Below are 10078 nucleotides of genomic sequence, written 5' to 3'. Positions count from 1 at the left end.
TTACATAGTATTCATTGCATATGTTCTGTGCCATTTCAAATCATAACACCAAGGTCTGCAAAGGAGCACTTCTTGGGAGCTGTAATGGGTAAAATTCCCAGACAGCCTTCACCATTTTAAAACGGTTTTCTCATAAACAAAATTTTACAAAACACAGTCACTCACAAGGAGGTGGACACCAAAAAAATCACCCACCAACCTTAACAGCCCTGGAAGAAGAGGCGTATGCTTTTAGCACCTGGTCTTGTAATCATGAAGGGGACTTTCCTGGGCAGTTTCACTAATTTCCCTTAGGAAAGCATATGCTGCACACAGCAGTCTCTGTGCTTAACCCTATTTGATACCACAGGATCAAATAAGGTCTTTTACTTATATATTAACAACTTGTTGTAAAACCTGAGATATCCCTGATCACTTGCCTTACAATAGATGAGTGGTGCTGGACAATTGGTAGTGGTGTGTCTCCACATGGTGTATTGCATTTGCAAATAATACACCAAACTAACCCACCTTGCCACAAACAAGACCCATCACTGAATGTGCTGGACTATGCCCAGGACTTCATGCTGCATAACACTGCACTGCAAGTCAAAAACCAACTCACTAATTCTGTTCCAAAAGGTTTTAATTGGAAATTTCAACTGTACAACTTAAGAAGGAGGCTAGTTGTGAGGAAGAGCTAGAAGAAGCTGCAACAGTGTTTTCTGTGGAGAATCATTGCCTCTGTACATTTTACTTGTTATATTATTGGCTCTAGTGGTGTAAATCTGGACCAAAATCAGTGATGTGGCACTGCACTTGCAAGAGCATCACTGATGCTTGCCATCACTGTCCATGCTTGCCCTTAGTTCTCTGTTAACTTCTCCCTTCAGGCAGTTGTAGAGAGTCATACAATCCCCTCTGAGCCTCCTTTTGTATAGGCTAAACACTCCATCTCCCTCAGCTGCTCCTGAGTTGTGTTCCAGAGCCTTTACCAGCTCCACTGCCCTTCTCTGGACATGCTCCAGCAACTCAATGTCCTTCTTGTAGTGAGGGGCCCAGAACTGGACGCAGGATTTGAGGTGTGGCTTCACCAGTGCTGAGTATGAGGGGACAATCCCTGCCCTGGTCCTGCTGGACACACTATGGCTGATCCAGGCCAGGATTTCACTGGCCTTCTTGGCCCCCTGGGCACACTCTGGCTCACGTTCAGCTGCTGCTGACCAGCACCCCCAGGTCATTTTCTGCTGGACCACTTTGCAGCCACTCTTCCCTAAGCCTGTGTCGCTGCCCGGGGCTGTTGTGGCCAAAATACAGGACCCAGCATTGGCCTTATTGAGCCTCAGCCCATCAAGCCAGCCTGTCCACATAAATTCAACAGAATTCAACAGCTAGCTCAGAGATCTCAGGGCAGCAAAGTTGAACCCAAGTCTTCTCCAAGTTTTAAAAATATGACCAGTTATCCATTAAAGAGTCTGTAACTCTGAGTCACTGAATAAAAACTAAAAAAAAAATCTAAAGACAGAAAAAAATTCTATCTCACTGCATACACATAAGGTTTTCTTTTTCTATCAGCTTCATACCGGTGGAGAGCAGTTGTCTGCAAGGCTTGGGTTAGGTTGCTTTTGCTGGGAGGTGACATTAAGATGTTCAGTTATCATAAAGAAACAGCTGGTTTTTGGAGGGGATTTGGACAAGTTATTATGAACAGTAATCTCCATACGTGTATGTAGACCAAAGCAGGGAAAAAAGCTTTATCACATAGTTATGTGGCCATGGAACTGCTTCTGCATGCCTGCAGTCTCCTGATAATGGCTTTTCCTTTATCAATTGCTGCTAAATTGCACTGGGGGTGAAACACTTGCTCATCAGAAATTTCCCCAAATGCAATTGCATAGGTACCTGAAGCACAAGACTGGTGGAGGAAGGAGGGAAATGCCCTGGTGGGCTGCTGCCCTGAGCCTGCTGTTCTATGGTGCCCTCCCTGCCACAGACAGCCCTGGCAGTGCTGTGCTGTGCTCTGCTCTGTGTGTGTGCTGGGTGTCCAAGGCAGGTCCCTCTCAGGCAGGACTCCAGCTCGCTGCTCCCAGGCTGCTCATGGAGTGCCTGCATTTCTGCAGGGAGCCCCAGGCTTGGGCTGCTCCTGCCCAGCAGCAGATGCTGCAGCAGCAGGCTTCTGCTCTGCTGGCAGACTGCATTGGAGGGGTCCGGTTTTTTGGGAAAGTCTTTGTATCCCTGTTAAAAGGTATCCCCCTTGCATGCCTGGTAGAATAACACAGGCAGCAAAATGCCACCTGTGAGCTTGCAGTGCCTTCTTGTTAATGCTCCCTCCCCACCAGAACAAAGGTTTAGGAAATAGATGAAGTTTGGGGTGTTTAGCATAAACCAGGCCTGGCACTGCTGTCTCTGGCATTCGGTACTGGATTGTGTAAGCAGGGATGCTGTAAAGAAAATAGCACTGAGTATTTCAGAAGTAATTTCCATACCATGAAGCCTATAATATACAAGAGAAAGCAGACCAGAAGGAGAGAGAAAATGAGGCAGGGATGTAAAAGAAAAGCACAGAGACCAGATGACAAAAAGGGAAACATGGTGAGTTAGTCTCTTTCTCAAAGCATGCATGTAGTTACATTGAAAATCACAGGATAGAAAATCAGGAAGGAAGGAAGTGTCGGAAGGAAGGAAGTGTCGGAAGGAAGGAAGTGTCGGAAGGAAGTGTCGGAAGGAAGTGTCGGAAGGAAGTGTCGGAAGGAAGTGTCGGAAGGAAGTGTCGGAAGGAAAGTGTCGGAAGGAAGTGTCGGAAGGAAGTGTCGGGAAGGAAGTGTCGGAAGGAAGTGTCGGAAGAAGGAAGGAAGGAAGGAAGGAAGGAAGGAAGGAAGGAAGGAAGGAAGGAAGGAAGGAAGGAAGGAAGGAAGGAAGGAAGGAAGGAAGGAAGGAAGGAAGGAAGGAAGGAAGGAAGGAAGGAAGGAAGGAAGGAAGGAAGGAAGGAAGGAAGGAAGGAAGGAAGGAAGGAAGGAAGGAAGGAAGGAAGGAAGGAAGGAGAAGGAAGGGAGGGAGGGAGGGAGGGAGGGAGGGATGTTTTAGACAGGTTTGCTGCACTCAGGTGAACAAAGACCTCTCAAGTTTAAAGCTGCTCTTGTACTTGCTGGAGTGATGCTGTCTCCATGTGCAGCTGGCCTGGCAAACAGAGAGGTGCAGGGACATTGTTTCCTTCCCACAGTCATTCCCCTTAAAATTCCATTTGTCACTGTGCTCCATCACTCCCACAGGAAACACAAAGCCTAAGGCTGTCTCAGCAAACAAAGGGATTATACAAAGTAAGAGGGAAAGCAAATAGGTATAAAAATGGCCCACAACTGCTCTGAATTAGTTAAACCAACAAACATGGTCTTGGCCTTGGATCAGTCGAGGCTGATGGGAACAAACCCCCAGCATCCCTGGGGTGCCACTTTTCTATTTTGGTTTAGGAGCAGGCTTAACATTGCCAGAATAGGCCAATTCTATGATAAAATTAGTATCCAGAAGTGTAATTTCACTGCTTTAGGGAACTATGTACAAACTGGTTTACTGTTGCTATATGCTCCTGGTTGCCTGTGATGCTGCACTTGAGCTTTGGTGGGGATGTCCTGGAACTCAGAAGAAAATTGGGGGGAAAACACTGCAAGTGAGGGAAAAGGTTTGCATTCGAGGAGTTGGGGAGAGCAGACATAAAATTTAACCACCTGTTCACTTGGTACCAGTAGATGTTAAAAGATTTTCCATCAGGCAAAGCACAGCATTTTCCACAGGCTCAAGTCCAGTTGTTGCATTGTTGTTTACTGCTGAGGCAGGCTTGGTGGTTCTCATGACAAGGCAGATGAGGGCTTGCAGCATTTGGGTCAATACCAAGGGACCAAAGATCTCTGGTGCCTGCCCAGACGTCACTGATGGAACCTCAAACTGAGCCTCAAAACACTGGGAAGCAAAAGCAGTGCTGTCTTCTGCTCAGTGTCCCTACTGTGGGAACACTACTGTGGTGACCCAAAATGTTAAGGCTGATGTCATCCAGTGCTTCTGTGGGCCACACACATCTTCAAGCATGCCACCAAAGCCTAAGTTTTCCAGAGTGTTTAAGAAAGCCAGTTTTGGATCAGAAAATGGCTGTCCAGGTTGGGAAGTACCTAACAGAGATGAGGCTGGAATCTCCTCCTGCAGCAGCTCCAAGCAGCAACACTGCTTTGTTTTTCCTGGGGCTGCGCACGTCCAAGAGTCCACGTCCTCAGCTCCCCACAGCCAGGATCAGAGCTGCCCTACGCATTATCTCAATTTCCTTCCCAGAGGCTGGGGACTTCCAGGTCCCCTGGACCAGCAGAACTCAAGGGTATATACCCAGGATAGGGGTGGCATATGTCCTCAGAGAGGACAGTGGGGCTGACAACTCTGTCCTGCCTCTCCCTTGCCTCATCTTCCCCTCAGATCACCCCATTTGCATGCTGCTCCTTTTCAAAAATGAGTCCCTGCTCCTTCTATCTCCACTTTTGGACTTCAATCTTCCTTCCCCTACCGTGGAGGACAGATAATGCTGTCTGCTTTCCCTCCTTTTCCCTTTCCTTCCCCCAGCCAGAATTCACCAGATGGATTCATTTATTTCTCTTTCAGAAGGTGTCTGTGATGAACATCTCTGCCAAGGGGCTCATCCAGGCTGCCAGGGATTGGTAGGGAGCCAGATGCTTCGACCACAGCCTTTCCCTGTCAGCCATGAGCCTGTATGAGCTCACATTGAAGTTGTTTAAAGTTTTAACAGCACCTCTGTGTGAGCTAATCTTAAAAACAGATTAACCCTTAAGAAGGGCTGGGTCAATTTTTTCCCAAGATATGAAGGCCATGTAAAGCCCTTGCAGAGGTTCCATTGCTCCCCATGGCCCCTCATGGACACTGTCCTAGGGCCCACAGGCAGGGCAGGAGAGGAAATTCAGTGTTTTCCCTCAACCCCAGCATGTCCCCTGCAGGCAACCAGGGATGTATCCACAAGGTCAACCTTCAATGTGGGCTGAAGTCAGGTGTCCTAAACCTGAGACTCCATCAAATACCACTGTCCTTAGCAAAGAGCCAAAATTCAGCACAGTGAACCAGCCTGGGATGGTTTTAGATGCATCACTAAACCAGTGGCAATCACTAAAACCAGTATGAAGTGACAGAAATGCAAGCCACATGGGAGGGTGTATTTACCTGGAATGGAGGAACCAGCACCAGTGTGTTGTTGCAACATGAGGCACGCACATCCCTGCGGAGGTTGGTGCAGTTGCTGTATCAGAGGTGACAGCTATTCTGGCCAGAGTAAGAGAGAAAAGGCAAAGAAAGAATAAAAGTAACATTTTTCCCCCTCCAGAACTTATTTTACATCATCCCCTGTGACAAGGAGCAGCATTTCACCACAGCAAAAGCAAGTCAGCTCTGTGACTCAGAGTGCTCTCAGAAACTCAGCTGTGGTGTCATCTCACAGAGCCTGTGACAGTTCACAGGACTGTTGCTGTATCAGGGGTACCCAAGCACACCAGGCCTCTGCAAGTGGGTTCAATCCCTGTTTGGGCCATTCCCTTAAGGGTTAGACTCAATGATCCTTGTGGGGGCCTTTCAGCTCAGAGTACTCTGTGTAATTCTGCGTAATGTTTCTGCACTCTGAAGCTTTGCAGAGGTTGCAAAGCAATGTCAGGAAACCTCGAAAGGAACAAAAATTACCTGGTGTCTGCTATAAATCAAGGATACCACCACTGCCCAGCTTGCAGCTAAACTGATTATAAAGGGAAGCATATGCCCAACAAATGTGTGGCTCCTGTGCAACAAATTTTCCCCATCTTAACAAGGAAATCAGTTCCCTAATTTGAGTCCAGGTCTGCTTTTCGTCTGTGCTGCGCAAATACACCCCAAAGACAAGTTGTGTTTTGAACAAGTGTGGAAGCACAAGCTGTCCACAGCCACAGAAGAAGAGGAATGTGCAGAGAGGCTGAGTTTCCCCCTCTCCTGCAGCAGCTGAGCATAGCATAGGGAACATTCTCTTATTCAAGGGTTTCAATTCTGCCAAGTCAGGCAGCATTCCCAGCCCTGGACTTCATTTGAGGTTTGTAGGCATTACCTCTTCACAGACTTCAACAAACCTTAGCAGAGCCTGCTGGACTGACCTGGACAAGTGTATCTGTGCCAGGAAATCATCTCATCCACCTGCCCACAGCATTCTGCTCCTCCAGAGCAAGCCTGTGAGATAAGGCAGCTGAGACAAGGGAAGCTGCTCCCACAGAGTGGTAGGCCAGTTTTTTGGCCTCTGGGAAGTTAGCACAAAGATGCAGAAGGGACAGACTCAGAACAAAGAAATGTTTGCACCTTCCCATGCTGCCTGTTGGGAAGGGAGATCTCTCCTGCAGAGCCTGGGGACTAGAAAGAAGCAGGGAAGGATGGACATGGCTCAAAATAGCCCTGACTGAGACAAGCCTGAGAAAGGCAAAGAAAAACACATAAAAGCACGGACCACTCCAGCAAGGAGTTGGTCCCATGGAGCAGAACTCCCCTACCACACATATGGGATCCACCCAGATCCATTTCTTCCCCGTAAACACTTCCCTCCTTATGTATTTTCCCTTCAGTTACTGATTTGATCTTCAGTCCATTTTACAGCTGTTGTTGAGAAACTACAACTCACCAGAAACTTGTACTTGCCAGAGTCCTCACTTTCATTTGGTTTCCTTCTTCTCAGACACCTCTTGCTTTGTGAAGTGCCGTGTGTGTGAGGAGTAATATGCCTCTGTGTGGAAATGTCAAATGTATTACATTTTAGTCTGGGCTCTAGAAATAATGCATTTATTTCTAAATAAAAAAACAAAATTGATTTATTGCCTTCTTGTCAACCAAACATGGGACAAGGCTGTCAAAGGAAACACATGCCAGTAAGAAAAAATTGACAGGTAATTTCTGTTACATAAAGAGAGAAATATCCAAGTTAGCCCATTTGACAGCACACATTACTGCATTACAACTGATGGTCATCAAAAAAGACAACCTTGGAAGAAACTCCCTCTGTGAGCTGGCAGACTGGAAGAGCAGAAAGGGTGCTGGTTTTGTACTGGAGAGTCTTTGGGATATTTACACAACAGAACCTTTAAAACTGAGTTTTATTGCACAAACAACAGGGAGCAAAATCCCACATCTGTGTTCAGGGAAGCTGGACCATGAATGAGTTGGGTCACAGACCCACAGGGCAGGGTGGTGTGGAGTGACCAGGACCTCACACTCATGTTGGAGCCAGTGGAGCAAACTCAAAGGGGATGCTGAGCTACAAAGGATCCTGATAGTGCTTGGTGCCATTTGGGAGCAAACCTGGTGCAGCCAAAGGATGTTCACTCACCACCCCAAAAAACACCTCTGCTGTGCCTCAGTGGCTGTTGTTTACCAGAAGGCATCAGCAGGAAAGCATTTGACTCTAAGTATCTGTAGCTAACTGCAGAAGCAATCGCTTCCAGGCTGGCTGCACAAACCTGGCCCTGTTTGGAGGCAAGAAGAAAGAGGCATCACTGGCTGCTTTCAATCACCCAGTGAGGAAAAAGCTGCTCATAAAAAAAAGTCTCAGTGGTGCCATGCATCACCAACATGGCAGGGCACTGCACTCCCCCTCACAAAGCAGGGACCGGGGCCTACAACATCTACAGCAGGAGACAGGCAGAGAATTTGCAAAAACATTTTTTTTGCCTCCATGACATAGAGTTGACAGATGCTGCCTTCACTGTTGTCAAATTGACTTTTACATGACTCCTGATCTTGCTGTTTTACAAAGCAGTGGAAGAGGCAGTGAGGGATAAAGACAGAGGCTCTTGGAGGGGCTCCTGCTCAGGGCAGGTTTCCCGGCTCAGCAGCACAGCCATCACAAATCACGCTCCTGCCACCACACACTCCAACACTTCCCTTCCCGCTGCGCGTACTTCAGCACGCTGCTTTGTAAAGCAAGCACATCTCTTCCAAGGTCATTTATGCAAGCGGTGTTAAGAGATAAAAAGAGCACCTTGTTGTGTTTGCATGGTACTAACAAATACCAGATATTTCCTACATGAACTGATGGGCCTAGCTGTTACAGATGCTTAACAGCTCACAGATAAAACTTTCTAAGAGGACAGGATTTGTTTTTTAATCCAGAAGGCAAAACAAAAGTCAAAGTAGAACTCCTAGAGATTAACAAAGATCCAAATCCCCAAGAATAAGCACTATAAGTTCTTCTTACTAGTCTTTAAACAGATTAACAGCTTCACTGTTTATCATTATACTCCAGCTAGAATTTTGAGGTAGGTGTGAAATTATCTACCTTAAAAGAGTTGATGGTAGTGCAGGAAACCTGGATCCAGGATCTGAAACCTGAATCCAGGATCTAAAACCTGCAGAGCACAGATGCAGAAAAATACTGCAAAGCAAGTAACTGCAATGCAGGAATAAGTTTTCTCAGCAAATCAACCCCAAAAGAGATGGTGATGGGGAATGAGATTTTCAGTCCACTGATACCATGAAGATGAGGGTGCAAAAACGTACTAACAGCGATACAAGAAGCACCATAAAAGCCAAGCAAAACATCTCAGTAAATTTAAACAGTGAGCACTGTTGCTATACCAAATGGCTATTAAATTATTGCAAAAGATAAATCCTGAAAGTCATCAGCCAAGATGATCACACAGCTTCCTAGCTGTGTATCAGAAGGTACCTGCACAAATGGGAACACACCAGGGGTATGAGAACACAAGGGGCATGACAACTTCCAAAGGGCATTGTGGCAGAGAGATCTTTTGCTTTCTCACATCTATCAGATCAAAACACAACATATCAGCAATGACAGCCTTCTGGGACACTTCAAATGGGACATCCAAGCAAAAGGGTGAGTAAAGAAAAAAAGGGTGAGGGGAAAGGGGTGTTAAGCCACCAATCACTTGAATGAATTAGGTTTGTAAGACACAGATGCGGGAACAAACTGCAGCTGTTGAGAGAAGCAGTAGGTTTTTTCAGCAGGTCTCTTTCAAGGACAAAAGGCCCATCCAGAAATTCTTGCCAATCTGTAAATTATAAAAATTGAAGCTCAGAGGGCAGCATACTGGTTAACTAGAAATGTTGAATTGCCCTGAATTGTATATAAAAGAACAGTAAGACTAAGACCCACTTTTCCTCATTACTACCATCATCTTCTCCACTGTAATCTTGCCAAAAGAAGCCCACTTAGTCCCTGGGCAGGAATGATTTCTGCAGTAGAGTTGGTGCCATTTTCCTTTCAACAAATATTGGAGAATGGCATGATTTCTCCTGGTTCTGGAGCGAATGAGTACCGTCTTCATGCTCCACAGAGATGCTGTTGTCTGCTGCCCTCTAGCTTTTACCTGCAGCTTTCGATGCAAGGCAAACAGAAGCAGCAAATCCTTTAGTCCCAATCCAGTCAGTGGGAGCTTTCCAATTCAAGATCATAATTTGATTAAAAGCCATTGTAAGATGGGATCTTTCTTTCTTTCTTTCTTTCTTTCTTTCTTTCTTTCTTTCTTTCTTTCTTTCTTTCTTTCTTTCTTTCTTTCTTTCTTTCTTTCTTTCTTTCTTTCTTTCTTTCTTTCTTTCTTTCTTTCTTTCTTTCTTTCTTTCTTTCTTTCTTTCTTTCTTTCTTTCTTTCTTTCTTTCTTTCTTTCTTTCTTTCTTTCTTTCTTTCTTTCTTTCTTTCTTTCTTTCTTTCTTTCTTTCTTTCTTTCTTTCTTTCTTTCTTTCTTTCTTTCTTTCTTTCTTTCTTTCTTTCTTTCTTTCTTTCTTTCTTTCTTTCTTTCTTTCTTTCTTTCTTTCTTTCTTTCTTTCTTTCTTTCTTTCTTTCTTTCTTTCTTTCTTTCTTTCTTTCTTTCTTTCTTTCTTTCTTTCTTTCTTTCTTTCTTTCTTTCTTTCTTTTCTTTCTTTTCTTTCTCCCTTCCTTCCAACACTTCCTTCCTTCCTTGTCTTTCCATCTTTCTTTCCATCTTTCTCCTTTATTCCCTTTCTTCTATTTCTTTTCTTTTTTTGATTTCCACTGACTTCAGGCTTACTGACCCTCAAACAGCCCACCTCCATGCCCAGCTCCAAACAGAAA

The sequence above is a fragment of the Ammospiza nelsoni genome, chromosome 2 (assembly GCF_027579445.1).
Source record: "Ammospiza nelsoni isolate bAmmNel1 chromosome 2, bAmmNel1.pri, whole genome shotgun sequence".
In the NCBI taxonomy this organism is placed as follows: Eukaryota; Metazoa; Chordata; class Aves; order Passeriformes; family Passerellidae; genus Ammospiza; species Ammospiza nelsoni.
Note: the sequence above shows the minus strand (reverse complement) of the source record.